The 26,509-nt window shown below is 37.2% G+C and overlaps 1 pseudogene across 1 annotated transcript in view; it reads right to left on the bottom strand.

Moving 5' to 3' along the window:
• The window catches only part of LOC309632520 (hyaluronidase-3-like), a 63,899-nt pseudogene that overhangs the window by 28,001 nt on the left and 9,389 nt on the right, over window positions 1-26,509 (bottom strand). The window contains exon 2 of the transcript XR_014249544.1: window positions 14,271-25,844. The product of XR_014249544.1 is annotated as a hyaluronidase-3-like (transcript). The remainder of the gene's footprint in view (window positions 1-14,270; window positions 25,845-26,509) is intronic.

Raw genomic sequence — 26,509 nt, 5'->3', positions numbered from 1 at the left:
ACAGAGGTAGTGAAATCACACAGGCTTTGAAGTGTACTCTGGTGACTGCATAGTAACCAAGGTACTTCCTTGTTCTCCCATGAAATGTTCTTGATATTTATCAGTGATATAAACCCACTGCTAAATATGTAACAAAAGCAAAGTACGAGCATCTGTGTACACAGCAAATATTTCACTTTCAAAGATATTGCTCTGCCCTCAATGAACAGTGTGTACTTTCCATCTAAATTCGGAACACTTTACTAACTTCACATTATGTGAATAGACACAGTGTCACAAAGAGATAGAATGACTTCTCAGGGGTAAAAAGCAGAGCTGAAATCTATTTTAGATCCCAGAATTTTAAAATTCCAATTTACACGTTTGGCAACCAATATTCCTTATATCTCTAAAGGAAAATTCATTGAAATGTATGGTTGGAGAGCAGGGATTTTTTTTTTGAGTTCTATTCAACTAGTTTTACACTTTAATGCACCTAAAAGTCCTAAAACCAGCATTACTCTAAAAGATGAGAATAATAATCTATAATACACTCAATTCATTGATCCAGTATTTATTGATTGATAACATATAATAAGCACTATTAGCACATAAGCACTATATTGGGTGCTGAGGATCCATCCATGAAGAAAACATAGCTCCCACCCTCAAGAAGACCACGGACTATTGGCAGGGGGTGGACATACACACCAAACCAACTGGTAAATCTTGATTGTTGTTTAATGTTAGTTTTAGTTTTCCCTGCTGTCAATTCACTGTGGTAAGGTAAATGATCTCCTTTTCCATCTTGCACCTGAAAAGGTGAGATCTCTTCTCCCTTTATATTGCAAGTGCCCCATCCCCGCTCAGCAAACACAAACAGAACTCTTCAGAAAGAAAGTTAAACTGTCCTGGATTCAGGCCTACTCAGGAAGATCATACTGGATTATCACAGAAGGGGAGTGGATAGAGGTTATTATTTGGAATTGAAGAAGGGGTGTGACTGAGACCTGGAGGTGATTTCCTGAGGTGGGTAGGGACTTGGTTCTTATTCCCACTCGGAATTTCATTAGGTGGAAGGACCCCTGATAGGGAATGTATGTAGGAAGCTGGTGGCTCAGTCTCTATTGCTGTGGTCTTTTGAGCCTTGGAGAAGGCTTCTGGGGCTGAGATGACCATGGAGGAAGGGTATTACACAAGCGAGAGAGTAGCCTACCTTAAAATATGTCACGTGGGCTTGAGCAACGGGCATGACAAGTAAAGCAACTAGAATGAACTCAAGTCAAGAATTCTTTCCTGGGGACTTCCCTGGTGGTCCAGTGGCTAAGACTCCACACTCCCAATGCAGGGGGCCTGGGTTTGATCCCTGGTCAGGGAACTAGATCCTGCATGCCGCAACTAAGAGTTTGCATGCCACAACAAAGATCCCACATGCTGCAACGAAGATCCCTCGTGCCGCAACTAAGACCCAGTGCAGTGAAATAAATAAATAAATAAGTATTTAAAAAAAAAAAGAATCCTTTCCTCCATGATGACATAGGATAAACTATATAATGTCCCCTGGGAATCATGAACAACCTCAAGGAGGAGCTCTCTAGTAATTGGTATTAAACATGTTGACAAGAGAGTTCAGAGCAAGATTTATTTTGATTTTTCAAAATAAGTTAATATGATTTTTGTTTCACCCAAATCTCATGGGGAAATTCATATTCCTTACAGTCAGAAACATGGATAGAGAAGTACTAAAACAGAGAATGTACTGTGCTAGAAATGCTCCTAGAAGAAAGGAACTACCCCACTTGCCAGATTTTAAAACTTGTTGGATCACTTTAGTGTTTCTCTATTGGAACATGTCTTAAACCTGATGCATATCTTTAACATTCTATTTGTTTCTTTGATTTTCAAATAACGTTGCTATTTTAGAATCAAGAAAATATTATCAATATAATTCCCTGTAGGGAACTAAGGGGGACAGGAAGGTATCATAGAGCAATTGATTTTTTTTAACGGACTCAAAAGATGAGTAGTGAACAAAGTAGAGTAAATACAAAATATTTGTAGATGGAAATATATGGAAAAAGCACGGTGAATGCATGAAAATCTGAACATCATTGGCAGGCAAATGGCCTGGCACCTCTTTTAACCAATATACAAAAACTACTTGTTGAGGATTTACTTAGGGAGTGTGGAAAATTATATCAACAAAAAATTCTGCATAGAAACAAATTCCTTTACTGATTGACTTCTACTGGTCAAAGCATAGTCAATGTTCTGAAAAAAATGTTACCACTTAGTGGGATGCTTATCCATAGATTGAAAATCTAAATAAAAAGATCAATCATGTCCCCATTAAGCAGCATTGTGACCCGTATCCTGGACCTTGGCATTTTGACTGTTACTGCTAGTTTGCGAGAAAGCTCAGTATAGCTAGCTAATTCTAGCAAGAAGAGTTTTGTTTTGTACTTTTATTTCTGCTCAAGGGCTTGCCTCTTTTGGCAGAAGTGGGACCAAAATTTACATTTTGCCAAGGATGTCAGGTCAAAGCCTGCATTATCTGCCAACATATTTTCAATGTAATTCAGGGCTGTGCAGCACTTTTATAAGTTGGCACCTGGCTGGGGCTGTCCATGTGGCCCACGCCCTAATCTAGCTCTGAGTTCAAGGAACTTTAAGGAGCAAAAATGTGTTTATGGCAGGGATGTCAAATGAGGCAGTATAGTAAATAACTGTTTTAATGAAATACTTTGGCAACACACCATCTCTCTTGATCTCTACATCATTCTGCTATAGGTATCATCACTTCCGTTTACAGATGATGAAACTGAAACTGAGGAAATTAACCCACCTTAGGATGAGACTAATCAAACAATAAATAAGTAGAAAATGGAGTGTAGGTCCTCCGAATCTCAATTCATGCACTGCCCACTAGCCCCCTTAACAGGCACTGTGATTCTCTAATCCAAGTGAGAGATTCTTTTGTTTGTTCAAAGAAATCAATATACTTACTTTTTCAATAATTGTTTATGCCACAAGTATTAAAGCAAATGAGAGAATGAAAGTAAATCATCCAACTGGTTTAGATTAGAAAAACACCACATCTCCCTTTTTGACACTCAATGTAAAGGGGTCCCTACACAATTATCAGGCTCCCAGTTGCTAATGGTGGAAGTTACAGCTCATTATCTGCCTTCTTCTAAAATGTGAACCGTAACAAAAGGGACAACCACATAATTGGACCCTGTGACTGCCAGGGCCCCTCCCACATCCTGGAAGGTTCCTGGTTTTCAGTGGAGTTGGGAGCTGTTGTGAAAACTGGCAAATGCAAATCCAAGCAGTTGTGGTTGGTAAAGCTCTTTATAGAGTTAAGGTAAGCAAATTGATCTGTAGCAAAATACACGCAATGAAAGTCCTTTGGAATAAACATTCCTAAATAAGTTGCTGAAATACTGTGGATTTTTAACCACAAAGTAATTCCCTAGTAATCAGTTTTGAATGCTGACAGGCTTGTTTTCTTCCTCGTTTCTTATTTCTGAACCTTTTAATTCCTTTCCTTAGCAACAGGAAGAATATTCCAACATAATTCTTTCCAAGGACTCTCTGTCAGCAGCTGTGAAACCTCTACACTTCTGTTTTTATTTGGCTAGTCATTAAGTGAGGTCAGTGTGGAGCTTATGTCACACTTTCTAGTGGAGTTAAGCAGCTTCTCAACTGGTGAAAAATGAAGATTCTTGATTACAAACATCCCAATAGTTTCTAAAACCTACCATGATATTGCTATTATGGAGTATACGAAAAGTCTGTGCTAAATTTCCAACATGTTGAACTCATTCATCTGACAACTTATTTTTGTATTGTGTAAATACACAATAGGTTTAGTTTTTCCTTGCCGTCTTATTTTAGTTAAATAGACTGAAATGAAAGAATTTGAAAAAAAAATCAAAACTAGAGATACTTTAATATACCAGGATAATATTATTAGACAGATGGGAAACTAAAGGAAATCACATTCAAACCACAGAATTAAGCCCCCTTTTACAAGGATACTCTGCTGCTATTATACGCGCACACACACCAGCAGTAGAGCAGCGGTGGCAGGAAGTTCTTGCTAAGATAATAAGATTAGCTTACAAACACAGTTTATGACTATTATTTGATGGAAAGGGAGTGACTAAATGCTATTATGCACGATGGTGATTCAGCATATTGTATTTTTTTTGGTAGAGTTTTAACACGCCTACGGAAGTTCCTCTTCAGGTTCTTAAAGAGTTGTCTGAAACAGATGTGTACCCATCCAGGTCATAAAGTCAGAGTAGTGAGAAGCACAGGTACTTCTCAAGATTTCTTCAAGATCCTTAAATGGTATTTAAAGAACCTTTATATTTGGTTCACAATTATCCTTCCAAACTTACATTTGTCCCCTGTCACACCTAACCTACCCCCAGCAGCATGAAACAAACTTTCCTGGCATTGCTTCTTTGTACAAACAATTCTCTTTGCCTGGAAATACTGCTACTCCTTCTGTGTCTGTGAGCATTTTAACGTTCTCTACTCACATAGCACCTCCTCAGTGAAGTACTTTTCAATGACCTTGGTGGGGAGGTGTTGAGCAGTTACCCTCTCTGTGTTTTACTAACACTTTGTTTATACCTGTGTTACAGTACTTAACTGGATAATGTGTGCTCTACCGATAAACTCCACTAACATTTACAGAATTTTGGAAATGTGACAAGAACTAGAAATACAATTAGAAAAAACAACCAATCAACCAAAAGTTGGGGAAAAGTCCCTGATAGAGGAGGCAAATCAATCCATATAATTATGTGCAACTTGAGGATGATGATTATGCCTGATTCATCTTTGAATTATCAGTACTAGGCCAGGACTTGATGTATAAAAGGCATAAAGTGAAAATTTATTGAATTGAATCAGAATTTCAGAGCTGAAACTCAGATTTCCTGATCATGAATAAAAGAGGAACATTTCCTTAAACAGGTATCTGTTCATGTCATTGCTACTATATATTTTATAGAGGTATAAGAGGTATAAAGGTATAAATATTTTATATTTATTTTCATAATGATAAAAAAAAATTGCAACTATTAGTTAAAAATCTGGCCTTGAAAAATTCTAAGTATGGTTAAACCAGTTTTCAGTGTGTTCTGTGGGATGTTAATACGTATTACAGGAAAAAAGGAATTCCACAATTAAGTAAATTTAGGAAACATTGAGTTAAATGAAGTTAAACAAGTTTCTTTATTGTATGACTTCTCAAATGCTGGTATGTGTTGTAAACTTCTAAGAGAAGGATGGAGTGTGATTCATTTCCTAAACTTATGTGACGAAGGAATCTTTTCATCAGTGAGGATCTTATGAAGGATGACCATGTAATTTATTGCTCAAACTGAGCAACTGCTCTTGAATGCAAGAGAGAGCTGTTAATAATTATGTCAGGACAGTAGGTGTAAACTGGGATTATGCCTGGCAAACCAGGATGTATGGTCATCCTAATTCTACAGGATTAGTTTTCTTTTGGAATGCACTTTGAAATAAAACTAAACTAACAGGTCAAAGTTCAAAACTATTTGTATGTTAATACATATCCAATATTAGTATTTGAGTTGAAAACAGCAACAGGAAGATCACAAAACTATTAAACACAATGATATATTTTTATTTTTCCAGCACAAGAATCCTCACCAATTTTACAACTTTTCCTTTGAAACTGTATAATTTGAATGATGGAAGTGATGACAGAGTTATGCTGTTGGGGAAGAATAACACACAGTGGAATTCCTCACTTAGCAGTTGGGAAGATGATTGAAAAATATTGGCTTCTGCCCATGAGGTCATCCCCATGCCTCTCAAAATACTAGGATTGCAGAGACTAATGCTTTCTCCTTTCTTTTACATTATGAGCATTGACCATATTGTAAATGATTTTAACTACAGAAAGGTAGCAGTATTTCACGCTTTGGTGCAAGGGTTAAAAAAAGCTCCATAAGCAAGTCAGCACTTGTGAAGTAACCCAAATTCTAGACTAGCACCGTCCATACAAACACAATGAGAGCCACTATGTAATTTTAAATGCTCCAATAGTCACCTTACAGAATGTTTTAAAATAACAGGTGGGACCTAGAGTCTGTCATACAGAGTGAAGTAAGTCAGAAAGAGAAAAACAAATACAGTATGCTAACACATATATATGGAATCTAAGAAAAAAAAAAGGTTCTGAAGAACCTAGGGGCAGGACAGGAATAAAGACACAGACGTAGAGAATGGACTTGAGGACACGGGGAGGGGGGAAGGGTAAGCTGGGACGAAGTGAGAGAGTGGCACGGACATATATACACTACCAAATGTAAAACAGATAGCTAGTGGGAAGCAGCTGCATAGCACAGGGAGATCAGCTCCATGCTTTGTGATCACCTAGAGGGGTGGCATAGGGAGGGTGGGAGGGAGACGCAAGAGGGAGGAGATATGGGGATATATGTATATGTATAGCTGACTCACTTTGTTATAAAGCAGAAACTAACCCACCATTGTAAAGCAATTATACTCCAATAAAGATGTTAAAAAAATAATAAAATAAAATAACAGGTGGAATTCACTTCAATAATATTTTTAACTCAACATATCCATAGTAATATTATTTTAATATACAATCAATATATTATTAATTTCTTTTTCTTACTAAATCTTTGAAGTCTGGTGTGTATTTTACACTTACAGCCCAACTCAATTCTGACCAGCCACATTTCAAGTGCTCAGTAGCCACATGTGGCTAGTGGTTACCAAACTGGAGAGCAACTTCTACTATCCAGATGATTTCTGGGTAAAAATAAAAATATATCATTGTTTTTAATAGTCTTGTGATCCTCCTGTCATTGTTACCATCAACACAAATACTTGTTGAAGAAAACTAGGTAATGAGAAAAATAGTAGTTGGCATTTCTTATTTTCCTACATGCTAGCCACTTGTGTCAAGTGTTTTACATACATTGTCTGATGTAATCCCTGTGCCTGCGAGGTCGTTACTATTTGTATCCCTATTTTATGAAAGAGAAAACTAAGGCTGAGAGAGAAGAAATAATTTGTTCGAGGCAGTTAGCTGACAAGATAGGGCAATGTAGTGCAGTGGATAAAGCAAGGATGCGGATGCAGCTGATCTAGTGCCCCAGCTTCGAATTTCTGCTCAATCCCTTATCAAATGTGATCATTTGGCAGGTCATTTCTTAAGCAGAGTAACTTCTGGTTCTGTGGTAAGGATTCAGTGAATACAGCAATGTAAAGATTTAGCACAAAACCTATCACATATTAAGCTCAATTAACGTTGGCCTTGTTAGTACATTATTTCTGTTATTGTTATGTTATTATAAATATTATGAAGTAGCAGAGCCAGGAATTAAACTCAGGTCTATCTGATTGTATGGTAACATATACTTCATGACAGCTAATTCCAAAAATACAATAATATTACTTGTCATTGTATGAGTTTTTGATGTGTACTCAATGTATTTGTTTTTATTTTGCAAACTTCCCTAAGATGTTCAAAAGGTCAAAGAAATAGATGAGTATTCATGTTGTAAAAACCAGTCAAGGTCAATCTGTTTGAACTTTTTAGAAGAAAGATATTTACATAAATCCAAGAAAGTATAATTAACATGTTTTAAATTATTATGACATATCAGGCAATCAAGCTTGATTCTCTCCTAAGCCCATAACATTAAAAAGTTTATCTAGAGATGAAACATTTAAAATAAATTTGAAAATCTTCAAACATACTCAAAATAGAATTTTATAATGAACCCATATGTACCAACCACACAGCTTCAACAGTTAAAGCACAATCTCATTTCATCTATACCCCTACCACCACCACACCACCATTATTGCCATTGTATTATTTTAAAGCAAATGTCAGACATCACATTATTGCACCTCTCATTACATTATATACTTTTTTTTTTAACATCTTTATTGGAGTATAATTGCTTTACAATGGTGTGATAGTTTCTGCTTTATAACAAAGTGAATCAGCTATACTTCTAAAAGATAAGACTCTTCTGTGGAGAATCTCAGGCTTATACTGAAGATACTACTGTCCAAAAGATAGACTTCATTTGAGAATCTCAGTTACAATTTCCCCTCATTGCCACTTTCTTAAGAAATTTCCAGATTATAGCAGTGGTAATCAGCATTTCACTTGGTTCTGGACAATAGTTCTCAAACTTTTTGTTCTCAAGGCCCCTTTACACCCTCAAACTTACTGAGGATCTCACAGAGCTTTGGTTTTTGTGAGTTCTTCCTATTGATGCTTACTATATTAGAAATTATTACTGAGAAATTTCTTAAAAATTCATTCATTTAAAAATAACAATGAAGTTTAGTTGAAATATGGAATCATAAACCCAATAATACATTAATATGAGTAGCATATTTTTATGGAAATAGCTTTATTTTCCAAAACAAAAATAAACTAGTAGAAGAGTGGCATTGTTGCACATTTTTGCAGATCTCTTATTGTCTGCTTGATAGAATTCATCTGGATTCTCATATCTATTTCTGTATTTAATCTGATGCAATATACTGCTGGTTGAAGAATATAAAGTATAGCTAATTCAGGTAAGAATCATCAATATAGGATAAAAATAAGGGGGAAAGTTTGAAGAGGAATAGGACATTTAGATAGTTAAAGTATCTCCCTCCTAATTATTTATGAAGTACAAATTCATAAAAATTAAAGATTGGGAATTGCAATTGTAACTTAACAGTGGAGAAGCCTAGTGGACACCACCTTTATGGAGCTGACATCATGAAAATGGGAAACCGACATCACGTTCTCCTGATGTGGTTCCTGAGATCACAGCATCACCTTTGTTATACTTGTGTCAAAAGATTCATAATCTGCCTTCTAATCGCTGGGAAACTCCTATCAAAGAACACCATACAAAACAACTGTCCCAGACTCTTAAAAATATCACTGTCATGAAAGACCATACCAAAACAAACAAACAAAAGGCTGGGGAAGTTGTTCTAGATTAAAAGCAACTGAAAAAGACATTGCAATTAAATGCAATGCATGCTCTTGAATTGGACCCTGGATTGGCAGGGGTGGGGTGGTGGGGAAGTAGGGGGTGGGGATGGAGGTATAACATAAAGACAATTGCCAACATTTAAATATGTATCGATTAATAGATAATTGCATTAGTGTTAAATTTCATGAGTTTGATCATTGTACTATGATTTTATGAGAGTATCCTTGTTCTCAGTAAATACTAACTTAAGTATTTTGGGGTAAAAAACTATGTCTGTGTCTCTCTCTCAAATGGTTCATGAAAAAATTAATAATGTGGATAGACAGATAAAGGATAAAATACAGAGTAATAAAGCAAATGTGGCAAAATATAAATAATTGATGAATCTGATTGAAGGGTACACAGGAGTTTCTTGTGCTCTTCGTATGTCTTCTGTAGGAAAATTATTTCAAAATAAGTAGTTAAAAATAAAAATACTAATCTGGAATTTTAGAAATTCAGCTAAAATTTCTCCCAATTAGACTAAGTTATCAAAAGCCTTATAGAAATAAACACATTAATGAAGAAAATTGCCCTAATGCCTTTCTTAACTTTCATTTTAAAAAATATAAAGCAAGAAAATGGATAAATGAGCTCATGATGGAATTAAAGTAATTGTTATTTATTAACACATTTTCTGAACTGAATACTTTTTATAACAATACCAAGTTCTGTTTATAATCAAAATACACTTATCTAGGACACAATCTAAAAGTACGTCACAGTTTTATGTAAATAAACAAATAGTCTTTTTAAATCAATTCAAATGAACATGCATGCAGTAAAACTTATCACATACTATCAGTGATGTAAGTACCTGGAAAAATGAAAAATAGAAACAGAGAACTTATCCTTAAAGAGTTTATAATTTTATCAACCTAAAAATTTTTGTATGCATAACTTAAAAAGTAAAATAAATGGCATATGATTGATTGGCCAAATGTTAATTATCGGTTAGCCTTGTCCAATGGAAATACAATGCAAGCCACTTATGTAGTTTTTAATTTTCTAGAGCCACATTTAAAAAAGTAAAAAGAAACAGATGAGGTTAATTTTGGTAATATGTTTTATTTAACCCAATATATCCAAAATATTACTTCCACATACAATCAATATAAAAATTATTGAGATATTTTACATTCTTTTTTTAATACTAAGTCTCAGAAATCAGTATTTTATATTTACAGCACATTTCAATTCAGATCAGCCACAATTCAAGTGCTCAACAGACCAATATGGCCAGTGGTTACAATTTTGCACAGAGCAAGTATAGGTCATGATGGGAGAGTTTCTTCCATAAAAAAAAAAAAAAAGCAAAAAACAAACAAAAAAAGCAGACACATATGGAACAGGATATGTGGAACAGATCAATGGAACAGGATAGAGAGCCCAGAAATAAACCCATGCACCTAAGGTCAATTAATCTATGACAAAGGAGCAAGAATATACAATGGAGAAAAGACAGTCTCTTCAATAAGTGGTGCTGGGAAAACTGGACAGCTACATGTAAAAGAATGAAATTAGAACATTCTCTAACACCATATCCAAAAATAAACTCAAAATGGATTAAAGACCTAAATGTAAGACAAGATACTATAAAACTCCTAGAGGAAAACATAGGCAGAACACTCTGACATAAATCGAAGCAATATTTTTTGGGATCCCTCTCCTAAAGTAAAGGAAATAAAAGCAAAAATAAACAAATGAGACCTAATTAAACTTAAAAGCTTTTGAACAGCAAAGGAAACCATGGACTAAACAAAAAGACAACCTACTCAATGGGAGAAAATATTTGCAAATGATATGACCAATAAGGGATTAACATCCAACATATACAAACAGCTCATACATCTCAACATGAAAATAAACAGCCCAATTAAAAATGGGTAGAAGAAATGAATAGATATTTTTCCAAAGAGGAAATGCAGATGGCCAACATTTACATGAAAAGATGCTCAACATCGCTAATCATGAGGGAAATGCAAATCAAAACCACAATGAGATATCACCTCACACGTGGCAGAATGGCTGTCATCAAAAAGAACACAAATAGGGCTTCCCTGGTGGCGCAGTGGTTGAGAATCTGCCTGCTAATGCAGGGAACACGGGTTTGAGCCCTGGTCTGGGAAGATCCCACAAGCTGCGGAGCAACTAGACCCGTGAGCCACAATTACTGAGCCTGCGCGTCTGGAGCCTGTGCTCCGCGACAAGAGAGGCCGCGATAGTGAGAGGCCCGCGCACCGCAATGAAGAGTGGCCCCCACTTGCCACAACTAGAGAAAGCCCTCACACAGAAACGAAGACCCAACACAAATAAATAAATAAATTAAAAAAAATAAATTAAAAAAATAAAAAAACGCAGTTCAAGTACTTTCTTAAAAAAAAAAAAAGAACACAAATAACAAACGTTGGTGAGAATATGGAGAAAAGGGAACCCTCTTACACAGCTGACGGGAAAGTAAATCGGTATAGCCACTGTGGAAAACAGTTCAGAGGTTTCTTAAAAACTAAAAATAGAACTACCATATGAGCCAGCAATTTCATTCCAGGTTATATATCTAAAAAAAAAGCAAACACACTAATTCAAAAAGATTCATGTACCCCAATGTTCATAGCAGCCAAGATATGGAAACAACCTAAATGTTTATTAACAGATGAATGGATAAAGAAACTGCTGTGTATATATGTATACACACACACACACACACACACACATATATGTATATATACACACACATAGAATACTACTCAGCCATAAAAAAGAATGAAATTTTGCCATTTGGAGCAACAAGGTTGGACTTGGAGGACATTACGCTAAGTGAAATAAGTCAGAGAAAGACAAATACTGTGTGATATCATTTATATGTGGAATCTAAGAAATACAACAAACTAGTGAATATAACAAAAAGAATCAGACTCACAGATATAGAGAACAAACTAGTGGTTACCAGCTGGGGGAGGGAAAAGGAGAGGGACAATATAGGGGTAGGAGAATAAGAGGTACAAACTATTATGTATAAAATAAGTTACAAGGATATATTGTACAACACAGGGAATTAGTCAATATTGTATAATATCTATAAATGGAATATAACTTTTAAAACCTGTGAATCACTATAGTGTACACCCATAACTTACATAATATTGCACAGCAACTATACTTCAGTAAAAAATATAACTTAAAAGCTTTTGCACAGCAAAGGAAACCATAAACAAGACAAAAAGACAACCCTCAGAATGGGAGAAAATATTTGCAAACGAATCAACAGACAAAGGATTAATCTCCAAAATATATAAACAGCTCATGCAGCTCAACATTAAAGAAACAAACAACCCAATCCAAAAATGGGCAGAAGACCTAAATAGACATTTCTCCAAAGAAGACATACAGATGGCCAAGAAGCACATGAAAAGCTGCTCAACGTCACTAATTATAAGAGAAATGCAAATCAAAACTACAATGAGATATCACCTCACACCGGTTAGAATGGGCATCATCAGAAAATCTACAAACAACAAATGCTGGAGAGGGTGTGGAGAAAAGGGAACCCTCCTGCACTGTTGGTGGGAATGTAAATTGATACAGCCACTATGGAGAACAACATGAAGGTTCCTTAAAAAACTAAAAATAGAATTACCATATGACCCAGCAATCCCACTACTGGGCATTTACCCAGAGAAAACCGTAATTCAAAAACACACATGCACCCCAATGTTCATTGCAGCACTATTTACAATAGCCAGGTCATGGAAGCAACCTAAATGCTCATCAACAGACGAATGGATAAAGAAGTTGTGGTACATATATACAATGGAATATTACTCAGCCATAAAAAGGAACGAAATTGAGTCATTTGTTGAGACGTGGATGGATCTAGAGACTGTCATACAGAGGGAAGTAAGTCAGAAAGAGAAAAACAAATATCGTATATTAACGCATGTATATGGAACCTAGAAAAATGGTACAGATGAGCCGGTTTGCAGGGCAGAAGTTGAGACACAGATGTAGAGAACGGACATATGGACACCAAGGGGGGAAAACTGCGGTGAGCTGGGGATGGTGGTGTGCTGAATTGGGCGATTGGGATTGACATGTATACACTGATGTGTATAAAATTGATGCCTAATAAGAACATGCAGTATAAAAAAAACAAACAAAACAACTAATACTAAACTTTCATTGGGTTATTTGTATGGAAATATGTTAATATAAATGTTTCAGACACTACATGAAATTTCTAAAAATCTTATATGTTCTGGTATAATGTTATACGTCATAATCCTAGTTATTACTTTAAAATGTATATCTCAGAAATAACTAATTTTCTTGTCAACTGCATTATTATGAACTTTCATCAAATCTTTAACTGTGGTCATTTTTAAGTCTTTTGTCATTTACAGGCAGTTCTGGGTGTACTCTGATGCTTTTGCAAATATGCTCCTATAAAAGGGTTTCATCTTCAAGAAATTCATGGAAAAGACTTTGACAAATACAGGTTTCTGGTAACTGACTGTACTGCTGAACTGAATGAATAAGCATTTTCAGAACTCTAATGAAAAACTGATGAATTCATAAAAGTGCTAACAAAAGATCAAGATGAAAAAAAAATTAATTACATGGGACTGAGTGAACTGATGATGATGAGTATAATTTTTGTGACTTTCTGTCTGAAATAAAAAAAAAAAATCCCACAAGGACTCAGAGGCAAAAAACATACAAATCAATTTTCACTGCAAAGTAAAGGAGCTGTTTACAATGGAGGATTACTGGACTGAATGTCAATATTATGACATAGTATGAGTGTGTTTCATGTTTGGTAATTGCAATCATTGTTGCTTTTGTTGTGGTCATCCATGTACAATGCTTGGTGTCAGTCTATTTATCCCTTGTAAAAATAAAATACAGTGTGTGTGTGTGTGTGTGTAAAAAAAATAATAATAATAAATTACAAAAAAAAGACAGTGAAAAAAAAAAACCCAAAATTAAAAAAATAGCACAATGGTAGTTATGGCTTAGACTGTAGCTATATGACCCTTTTGTAAATTTAATCCAAGTTTCCCCTGGTGTCATCATCCTAGGGATACAAAAGAGTTGTTTTTATTGATAGCAATTACTCAGATTTGGTGAGCTTGTTGTTCTTTACACTTCACAGGACAATAGTCTGTTGCAATATTCCCCTTCACCAGCATATTTTTTCAGTGTCCAGGGATGTCTTACCTGTGTTCACAGCCAATCCCCATACCTACTTCAGTTGAGAAGCCACTTGAAGGGATGCATCATCATTGTCAAACGCTGTGTCTCCCAGTGCTTCCCAAATCTGCAGTTGAAGGACCAGAAGTGGCACCACATTCCAGTCACAATTTATTGTGCCAGTGCAGCAACGTCTTGCTCCAAAATGTAGAAAATGTCCCTCTCCCAAATCTCATCTTCTGTCATAAAAACAGCTCCTTCAGCTTCCACCCAAATCACTTCTTCCCAAAAGGCTCTGATTTAATAGGAGATCGGGAAAGAGACATGGTGCCCTCCATAGCATTTGTCTCTAGAGCCCAGGCTCCCATGCACTAAACTTCCTCAGACTTCCCGTAACTCCAAACCAAAGTCCTCCTGACAAGCAAGCCACGAAAAGCAGGCTCTTCTGAGGCTTGTCCAAGCAGTTTTCTAGAGATGCTTAGTCAAGACTACATCCTGGCAGTGGACCCCGTCCACTTTGAAGTTGAGATCCCTGTCACGTAAGGATTTACATGCAAGTTAAGGTAATTCAAATGCAGAGGCCTATAGAAATATACCTTACGTTATGTAGCATTTTCCTGAAACTTTTATAGAAATTGAAAATTTATAAATTAATTCCTATTTAAAATGGAATACAGAATAGTAAGTATTTGATGTTCGCCGGGATAGCCTCTTCTGATCCAATTCCTCTAATTTCCCAGATGAATAAAGTGGCCCAACCAGTTTAAGCCTGCCCTTGAGATAAATGGAGTCTCCCCTATTTTTCCAAATTGCTGCAGGTCTTCCACTTCTGGTTCAGTGGGCTTTTCATTACACCAGTTGCCTAGGAAAGTCTGCTACTTTAAGGATTCATATGGAGAATGATGACAAAAAGGTGTGTGTGTTTGAGGGGGCACTCTTTTTGTGTGTCATTTAATGGGGGAAAAAAAGAAAAGGGAATCCAGAGATTGAAATGAAGAAACCTAAATCTAAGTCCCTGTTGAAAATTGGCTGCACTCAGCATTTTATACATGACACAAAGCAAAGTGACTCTATTCCTGCATGTATTGTTTTTTTTTGTCTTATTCCAGATATGGTTGAGAACTAACAACAAAGTCATTAGTTATTTTCTATTTATAATCCTAGCATGGAGTATAGAACATAGACTCTAATGGCATTTTTTAAGACTGAGAAGATGTTTTTTAATATTTGAGACACTGGCTGAGTTGTTCTCTTGTTCAATCATTCATTCATTCAACAAGTACTTATTGAACACTTATAATGTGACAAGTACTAAGCTAGTTTCCAGGTATGAAAAGTGGAAAAGACAATTCCCTTGTCTCATAAAGACAAGAAGAGGCATAAAAACAAGAAGACAAGAATATAAAGGATAGAAGGACAAGAAGAGAAGCAATTTCAATACTGTCAATGGTAAAGGTACACATAGAAGAGATACCTAACCCAGAGAAAGCACTGGTGTCAACCCACCCGCCGCCCCCCCCCAAAAAAAAAATTGCAGGAGGCTGCAAAGAAGAAAAGAATTAATTTGGGGTCTTAAGAATTACAATTCGGAGACACAGATTCAGGTAACCCTGAAAGAGTATTCCAAGGAAGGGAAAGAATCAGAGGCTTATAAAGACAAAAAGCCGCAAGGTTGTTACAAGTTGCCTGGTGAGAATTGTGACTGACTCTAACACGAGTCAGAAAACATTTGTCTTTAAGGAATTACAAGTTGTTTTAGGGTAAGGGTCCGATAAGTATCTTGAATTTCTGGCAGGCGTTCTGGATGATTTCATCAGGTCAAAAGGTCAGATTCCATCCAAATTGAGATGCGCATTAAGCCACACTTCCTTAAAGGCCTCCCGGCTCCACTGTAGAGAGCTCTCTGAGCAATACCAGCTCCATTTTTATTTTCCTTTTACACTAGAAGTAGTGATATCAAAGTTGTAACATTAAGTATGAGTTGGAATTATCTGGGAAAAGGGTGGTGAAGGAGGTGGGGAGATAAAGACTGTGGAGGTGAAGAGTCAGAAGGGAAAGCTCATTAGAAGACCCAGAGGTGAGAGAGCACATGTTCAAGAAGAGTTTCAGGGAGGAAGTACCAAGAGATGAGGCAGGTGAGATACGCTTGAGTCAGATCAGGAGAAGCCTCGAAGAATGTTAATGATATTGACTTCACTGTAGGAGAATGGAAGGTTTCCAAGGGGTTATGAGTAGCTGGTTTGCATTTCAGGCAGATCCTATGACTGCAGAGTTGAATAAGAATCAGAGGAAGAGAGATTCATCAGTCGTAGGTATCCCCATGACAAAAGACAGACACTTGATCTAGGAATGTGGTAACAGAGACACGTAGGAGCAGCAAAGGACAGATTTAGCAGGAAAAGGAGGCGGAACTGACAGGATTTGCTCACTAACTGAAGGGCAGGGCAGGGGAGCATACCTCACTGGTGAGCAAAGCATAGAGGCAAGAATCTGGCTTGTGAGGTAGTGTCCATTCACCCTTGATTCTCCACTGCATAGCCAAATGCCATGCAGGACATAGTGTGAAGCATATATTTTATGAACGGATGGGTGAATATGGATTCACTGGTTGACTGACTACATGAATTTATTAATTAAAAAAGCACAGAACCTGAGGGGAGAGATTAAAACAAAGAATGAACATTGCTAAAGAAGAAGAAAGCTCAATTTGAACAACTCGAAATTCCCATCTAGGTTGAGATTTCTGTGATATCTTGTGAGATCTGAATCATAAGCTTAAGGGATTTAAATAAAGCAAATAGTAAAGATTTGACTCAAACAATGCATTGGTTGATGTAAAGAGAACACACACACACACACACATACATACACTAAGGTAAAACTGAGAAAGCTAATACCATGTGAGAAATGCATGCTAAGTAAAAACATTTTATGTGATGAGCATATAAATACACTGTAGTTATCCTTTTCCAAACTAGTATAAAATTGAGCTAGTACAATTTAATATAAAACTTAAAAACCAATAATGTAATCTCAGGTAGTGATACTTTATACTTATCTTATTTTCCATAGAAAAGAGGGAAAGAAATTAAAAAGAATAACAGAGCAAACTTTACATTATTCCTTTACATATTATTCATAATTATAATTATTAAACAACTGAAATAGTATATGTCTAATTTTTTTAAAGTGTAAAACTAGGGACTTCCCTGGTGGTGCAGTGGTTAAGAATCCGCCTGCCAATGCAGGGAACACGGGTTCGATCCCTGGTCTGGGAAGATGCCACATGCCACGGAGCAACTAAGCCTGTGCGCCACAACTACTGAGCCTGTGCTCTAGAGCCCGCGAGCCACAACTACGGAGCCCACGTGTCACAACTACTGAAGCCCGCGTGCCTAGAGCCCGTGCTCTGCAACAAGAGAAGCCACTGCAATGAGAAGCCCATGCACCACAATGAAGAGTAGCCCCCGCTCGCCGCCAACTAGAGAAAGCCCACACATAGCAACGAAGACCCAACGCAGCCAAAAATAAACAAATAATAAAATAAATTTATTAAAAAAAAATGTAAAACTAGGCTCAAGCCTGATAAACTACAGCTTGTGCAATTCTTTCCCATACAAGTGCACAAACAGGAGCTCATACAAGCAGAAAATGGACCACTGTATTAACAGCAAAAATTCTGAATTGACTGCCAAATCTAAAGAAGTAAATAATAAGTCTGAGCAAGAACCAGGAAAAAGATTAAAGACTGCCAGTAGCTTCCACAGACAAGAATAGACTTAAACCATTATAAAAATATTCTACTGAGGCAATACAGGTTCCAGTGACATAGAAAAAAGAAAATCAAATCAAGACAACCAATGAATCTTAGGAGACATCATGTTGTGCCATCAATAGCTGGTACTATGAATCTTTTTTCAGAGGTGTTGTATAGCCTGCCATCAAATCCAGTTTTTTAACGGAACATTGGCTATCAGCTTCCATTGCTCATCAGTTGGCAGATAGCCCTCTGGGTTCTTTGATCTGCTCACCCCATGGCACTTCCACTTTTGACTTGAGGCAGAAAGTGCCCAAGAAGCTTTCATCAGGCAAAGCTTAGTTCTAAGCCAATTTTCTATAATTCTGTTCCAGAGATACCTCACTTACCATTGGTTTCCCTTACTATTCCGTAAGTCACAATTTCTATACCACATAGTTCAACTAATGGGACCTCTGTGCTGTCCAGAATTCTCAGTTTCAATTCCAGTTTTTTGCCTAGTTGCTCATTCCCACCACTTAGGGGCCATTTGTTTTTTTAAACTTCAGTCTTTGGGTTTGAAATTTTGTTCTAGAAACATCATTTTAATGGTCGGAAATGCTATTGTTTGTGCACCACCCTCACAGATGACAACTGCATCTCGATGTCAGAGTATCACATGTCTGATGATGCGCTTTCCACCCACTGTAAATTCTGGTGCCCACTTTACTTGAATTGTGACCGGATAGTGCAGTTATCCATGGATTCTATCCACTAACCACTCGGCTTCCAGTCTTAGTGACCTCTCTCCAAATCCAAGTAATTGGAATCATGTACAAACTACCCGTAACAAAAATGCCAAAATATTATAACAACCAAAAGGTTCTAAACTGCAACCAATATACTAGCAGGAAGGTGAAATGCTATAGCATAGCTCAACTATAAGAATATATACGGAGGAAAATTATAGAATTACAAACATATGCGAATGATGAGCTGAAGAGATGAACAACAATTGATATGGATTGAAATCAAATACAATTTCAAACATAAGTAATGGCTATAGGATTATGTGTGAGAGCAGCAACTGACAGATTCCCCTGATGTACAGTAAAGTTGTATTCTCTCCTTTGTCATGCAAAATAATTATGAATCCATGAGGTAAAGATACAGAAGCACAAGCAATAAATTCAATAAATTTTATCAGTGACCATAAACTAAGGAGTCTTTATGTAGATGTAATAAGGAAGGAAATGTTGGTCATGGAGTAGTTATAATACCATCAATAGCATTTTACCATTCATCACAAACCTGGATCAGCAATGAGGCTCATTTCTAACTATAAGTGTCATTATATTTGTACATCTATATCTACATATATTGCAGTGGTTCTCAACTGGGGCAACTTTTCCTCCCAGGGGGATTTGGCAATGTCTGGGGACATTTTTGGCTGTTACAGTGGAGGATGCTACTGGCATCTAGTGGGTAGAGGCCAGAGATGTTGTTAAACATCTTAATGCTGCACAGACGCTGCATTAAGCAGCATTTATTATATAAACATGCCTGCACTTATTTAAACAGTTGTCCTTGGGGGAGGGGGAGGGAAAACTGGGAGATTGGGATTGGCATATACACACGACTATATATAAAATAGATCAGGGGTCCCCAACCCCCGGTCCACGTACTGTTAGGAACCGGGCCACAGCAGAAGGCGAGCAGCGGGTGAGTGAGCGAAGCTTCACGTGCAGCTAGCTCCCCATCGCTCGCATTACCACCTGAAACCCCCACCGCTTCCGTGAAAAAATTGTCTTCCACGAAAGTGGTCCCTGGTGCCAAAAACGTTGGGGACCACTAAAATACATAACAATAAGGACCTATTGTATAGCACAGGGAACTCTACTCAATACTCTGTAATGACCTATATGGGAAAAGAATCTAAAAACGAGTGGATACATGTATATGTATAACTGACTCACTTTGCTGTGCAGCGGAAGCTAAACAACATAGTAAATCAACTATACTCCAATAAAAATTTTTAAAAATAAAAAAAACAACAAAAACAACAAAAAAGTAAACAGTTGTCCTTGATTCTGATATCTCAACCTAACTTTTAGTTTAAAAACCCTCCAAAGTGAAGAATTCGCCAGTCCAAAATATCAATAGTGCCAAGGCCCAGCCAACCTAATATATAGTTGCTGAAATCCCACTCTTGAAGGTTTCAGCCTCATGACCAAATTACCTCCCAAAGGCACCACCTCCTGATACCATCATTTTGGGGGGTTAGGATTTCAACATATGAATTTGGGGGAGAGGAGACATAAACATTGAGTCCATACAGCTGGCAACCATACACTCTTTTACTTTAGAAACTATCTACCCTAGTATTCTTATATCTGGTGTGGGTGGAACTGACCCATCTTCCCCAGGTACATGATGCAAATTTATTAGTCAGACACTGCAAAACTCCGTGCTACAGTGATTAGTTAAGTAACATGATGCTTGTCAGAGTAATGAGAATCAGACCTAAGACTTTTGCTCAAGTTGTGCGAAAAGAGGAATCTGCTTGTGTGTTTTCCCCTGGAATTATTGCTAAACTGGTAGGTGATAAGTCCTGGAGCTGCAGGAAGCCAGTACATTGAGAGTCTGACCAAGAATCATGGCCACATAGAACAAAGCTGAAAGGTGGAGAATGAAGGGCTGAGACCTACTGACATCAATGAATGACAGATCCAGCTAAGCCTTAAGAGGTCTATCTTGAACTTGTCAGTTAACAGACCCAGTTCTCTCTCTCCCTCTCCTTTCTCCTTCTTCTCCTTCTTCTTTTCTTTACATATGCTAGTTGCACTTAGATTCTGACACCTGCAGTCAAGAGTCCCTTTTATCAAAGATATTTTGAGGCAACAAAAGGCATACACAATAAAATTATTTAAGAGAAAATCAGAACCAGGTATAGGAGGGCAAAATAAGCTAATCCTAAGTTAACACAGTTCAGTGTTTTCCAGTGCATGATATATGTACTACTGATAGTATGTGAGATGATTTTAAGCATTATACAAATCATTTATTTTGACAGTTTAATAATATTTTGATGTGGATTAAAAATATAGCTAGCATATCAAACCCAAGTTTTCTTTTAAAATACATTTGTTAAAGTAAAAAACTGCTTTGATTAAAATTAGAATATAAATTCTTCTGGAGGTATGAGGATATGGCAAACGTCATGAAGGTATCATGCAAATGTCTGAAATTTTGAAAGCATTGACATAGTTGATATAATAGCATTAAATTGTGCTCTGAGTATCTGAGCAGCCTGAGGTGGGGCAGGTGGGGTTGGGAGGGGGTGTGTGGAAAGAAATACATTATTTTACAACTATCATCGGAACAGAGAAATTATACCAATGCTTCTGGAGAGCTTCTTCTCTGTAACTAAATTCTGAAAGAAACTTCTCACTTAGCACTCTTATAGAGAGACTATTAACTTATATTACTTAAGAAAAATATCCTGAACAATAGTTTTATCATCAATATAAAAGTGAATTCATAATACTTTTTCTTACAACAATCTTCTATTAAAATCAAGAGTTTTTACACTATAACTTAGCGCACTTGATTCTATAAGAGGCTTAAGTTAATGCAGTACAACCATGCGGGCTCCCAGGGATCGAATTTAATGCAAAAATAAAAGTTAGGTTACCTAGGGGTTTCGATGGAGAGCATTTCCATTGAAAACTTTTCAAAATCCCACCTTTCTCACTGGGTTTTGAGAGTAGCTGAACAGCAAAAAATTATGGTTTATGCTGTCTGAGGTGGTTTTGAAGGACTGGTGTTCTACATTTCTACTTGAGGACAGACTCTGACGTTTTCAAAATCAAGGAAACAAAAGGCAACTATTATTGATGACCAAAAGAAAAGGCTTTTTGTAATTCAAAGAGTTCTGTAGCAACTACAATTAGGAACCTTGTCGTAATTGGTAAGATAGCAACATAATGTCCCTCAGAAGAGAAAAAAAGCTATTAGAAATCCAAATTTAGTAGACCTCTTCAGTTAGGAACTATAGGAATAGAAGTTGGAGAGTGGGAAACCTAACAATCCATTTGTTGAAGAAAGAATAAGTATTATAATGGAAAAACAGCAACAGGCAAATGAGAGAAACATCAGGAATTGGCCTTGGAAAGCTTATCTTCAGAAGGAAATTAAAACAGCTTTAGGAAGAGTAAAGCGATAAAAAATGAAACCTGACCTAACAGAAGAGAGTGATAGAACAGATCGACAGAATAAAGCTCCTTGGGACAATGTTTTGCTATACTAAGGAAGCAGGAAGAGTATATTGCTTTCTATTTTTAGGTATGAAAATAGTTTTAATCATAGCCTTAGTTTAAATAAATATGAAGCCTAGGATAAAGACCTGAACTGTTTTTGTAGTGAATTAGCTGAAGAAATGATGACTCTAGAAAGATGGACTACAAAAGCAGTTATTCCTTTAAGTTTTCGTTTCTGGTAATTTAAACATGTAAGTTATGTTTTCTTTTACTTGCATAAATATTTGCAGGGAAAACTACTTCATTAGCATATATTACTTCTCAGAAATTTATGGAAACTAAGAAGGGAATTAAAGGCAAAATATTAGAGTAAGAGACCATAAGTCCCTTTCTTACCATATTTCCCATAGAACAGATTCTGAACAGATACCCAATAGTGTCTTAAGAGCAGTGATTTCTCCACCTAACGATTACATTTTAAACCCTTGACTTGCAAAAATCCCTAACATACTGTATCCCCAACAATCGTATACTGTCAATTTCTCTCTTTACTTATACTCACATGGTCCCTCTTTCCTACTCCTGCCCAACTTTCTTAGAACACAAGAAGATTGTTCTATACAGGCAATATCAGTGTGACAATTCATTTTCTTTATTTATCACCTGTAGCTTTGTTACTTCAAAAGAAATACAAGGCAAGAGCTTCCAGAAAAAAGTATGTTCAGTTTTCCATGAGAAATTGACAAGTTTTTTGATTAACATATACTTTGAATGGTGAATAAAATGTCCAGAATGATTAGCTTCTAAGTCTTTAATGTTGCATTTTTGCAGTAGAAATATATTTAGACAGATTATTTAAATATAATATATAATTCCTGGGCAATCCAGTACTACTATTGAATGTATTTCTATTATTCAGAGTCACTGTCACCTTCAAAATAAATTTTTGTTTTCTTTGCTTATGAGAGTGTTATGTATCAAGAGTGTCAAAGAAAAGCAAGTAAGATTAGAGAGATTGGTACCTGGCAAAAGATCTCCCAGTGAAAATCAGAGAATTTTGAAGGCTTACCTGGCTGCAGAGGGTAGCTTCAGCATTTATATCCTGATGGGTGAGAACAGAAGTCTCGGCCGTGATTCAAAAATTTTGCATTGGGAGAGCCAGGATTATTCAGAAGAAAAGGATATTGAGAACTACACGGATCTGAAGTAGTTTCTTAGAACTCTGAACAGTCTTCCTTTAGTTTTTCCCTCCCTTCCTTTCTTTCCTCCCTTCCCTTTCATGCTTCTCTAATTCTTAGTCAACAAATATTTATTGAGAATCTGTGCTAGGCAGTGGGGGATCATGTAACTGAAAAATACACATATATGGGGTCGTATGCACATAAAAATACAGGATCCATCACCTTAGAGTCAAATGAGGAAACAAATAAACACACATCAGTTTAATTCATTTTAAGCTGTAGCGGAATTGCATGCAAGTTTCAATGTGGGAACCAAGGAGAAAAGGGCACCTTACCTGGGAAATTCAGAAAAGCCTTCACAAAAGTGGTAAATACTTGACCTGGTTGTTGAAGGAGGGCTTGCCACACAGACAACCTTAGGGAAACAGGAGAGAGGTCACTCCAAGCAGAGGGAATAAGGTGTGAGAAACGTGGCCTGTTGAAGCAACTCCAAGCACGGACGGAGTGTGAAGTGTGAGGGGTTGGGCGCAGGGGGAAGAGTTACCAGAGCATGAGGCTGAATAAGCTGGGAGGGATAGATATTGAAGGGCCTTACATATCTGAGTGAGGAGCTTAAATCTTACCCTGTTAAGTAATTAGGAATCTCTGAAGAATTTTTTAGGGAGGCTAACACGATCGGCTTCTCACTTGCTTGCTGGCAAAAATGTACAGGATGAACTGAGGGCACAGCAGTGAGCCTTAAAACAGGGAGACCGAGAAGGCAGTCAGTGATGGTCTGACTTGGGGCATGGGCAGAAGAGATGAAAAAGAGGTGATGATAGAGAGTGAGCAGGAGGTAAAATTGACAGGCTATGGCGACTGGAGATGGGAGGACAGGGACAGCGGGAGGGACAGGAGGACAGGATGATTCTGAGGTTTCTGACTGTGTAAGGGTACACAACTGTGTTATTTACTAAGACAAGAAAACACCTGAAGAAGAAAGATTTGCAACACAGATCACTGAGTTCGAATTTGTGCACCATGACTTTAGGGAGCTTATCAGTTGGAGCTATAGATCTAGATTAAATCCAATGGTGCTTGGAGAGCCTGAGGAAGATAAGATTGGGATTTGTATGAACTTGCATGAAAACAGGAAATTGTGACAAGATGACACATTCTCCTTACGTGTGTCAGAACACTATAATGTGCATGCACATAGACACCATCATTATGTAGGAGCTGAGTCATCATACCAAGTCAGTTTTGATGCCTATTAGAACTTCCCTCTTTCATCAATTCAGAGTCCTAGTCTAACTGAACATAACGTAAACATACAAGAATTTCAGTATGAAGAGTATCCAGGTAAAAAAGAAGTACCCGTATTCCACTGTCTTTATCTTCCTACGAATCTTAAAGGAGGAAAATGGAAATGTGAGAAAGAAAATATGAAACTTAATTTTTAAACAACTTCTTCAAATTAGTTTAAAATGTTATCTTGGTCAAGGATCTTTTAGGTGCAGGTAATAGAAATGAGACAGGAGAGAAGGGGGCAGGGCACAACCATTAAGAGAATGACATAGCCATTGAGGATAAGACATAAACTGGTTGGAACCAACTAAGCCCAAGATGGTGGAAGATTAGACTTCCAGTAGACCTTGAGCCTCATTATACACTCATTGTAATACACTAGCATGCTAAATGACACACTCACAGATGTTACGACAGTTCTGAGGCCAACCATCAAAGGCCAAAACGTGGACAGTAGCCCAGTTCCTGGGAATCCCCACCCACACCCCCAAAAGAGTTGGAATTATCTTCCTACTCCTTAGCCTATGAAATTACCCAGCCCATAAAAACTAACCACTCCTGCAGCCTGGGGGCTCTCTCACCTTCTGGGATGGTCCACACTCTTATCTATGGAGTGTGTATCTCCCAGGGCCGTCTCACTTTCCGAGACGGACCCCATTCTGCCTATGGAATGAGTATCTAAGTAAACCTGCTTTCACTTTATTCTGGCTCATTCTTGAATTCTTTCCTGCACGAAGCCAAGGACCCTCATTTGGCGGCCTGTCCCAGGGACTCAGCTGAGACCTGGGATATGACCATCCTCTCATGCCCCATTTTCTTGCAACATCTTTTGAGGAAGGTGGTCTTCTCCCCCTCCCCACTTTTCCTTTGATTATAAAAACGTAGCCCACTTAGTTCTTGGGGGAGACCCCCCTTGCCTGCCCGCTTGAGTCCTTCACAAGTGTCCTAGTCTAATAAATCTACTTCTTACCTATCACTTTGCCTCTCACTGAATTCCTTCTGTGCCGAGACATAAAGAACCTGAGCTTCATTAAGCTCTGAGATGAGTTGTGGTTTTCAGTTGGAAGATTGTGGGTTCAAGTTCCATCTGAGGTGCAGCTGGGTTCCAGTCCCACCTGAGGTGCACTTTTAGAGAGCTCTGGAATAAACCACAAAAGAGGAATTTACATAGGACAACAGAGAATCCAGGAACAAGAACTGATACTGGGTCTCAACTAGGAAATGGAAAGCTAGCAGGGCTGGAGACTTCTCTTCCTTTTATCTCCCTCTCTAGAGATCACGTGATCTCACATCTTTGCTTCTTTCTTTAAGTCTGCTTCATTCCAATTTCTCTCTGTAAATTGCTTTGTTCTTCTTTCATGAACACAGCAGAAAATTCCTTGAATTTATATGTCCTTAGTTTATGCAATTAGCATATACTAACATCTGGAATACATGATCCCCAGATCTCAGGAAACAAATTTGTTGGCCCAGAGATTATTTAGCCCTGGTCCAATCTTCTATGGCCAGAAGGGCCTTAAATCTTAGATGTGACCTTCTAAGGGGAAGGTCACAAAATATAAATTTGGCTACCATTACTCAGGATCATGAACATCAGCTTTTGAAAAAGAATAGGTATCTATTACAGGAAAATACAGAAGAGTAAAGATGGCATATGGATTCCGGTGATCAGTAAGTGATTTGAAAGCTAGCAATGAGCAGAAACTGAATGGGAAAAGTACAGCCAAAAGGAAATGATTTGAAAACATATATATATATATGCTGCTATGCCCAAAGGAGATACAGGGACTGGGAACTTAGACA

The sequence above is a fragment of the Balaenoptera borealis genome, assembly GCF_965194805.1.
Source record: "Balaenoptera borealis genome assembly, chromosome: 7".
Taxonomy (NCBI): Eukaryota; Metazoa; Chordata; class Mammalia; order Artiodactyla; family Balaenopteridae; genus Balaenoptera; species Balaenoptera borealis.
The sequence above is the reverse complement of the archived record's forward strand: the minus strand, read 5'-3'. Positions and strand labels throughout refer to the sequence as shown.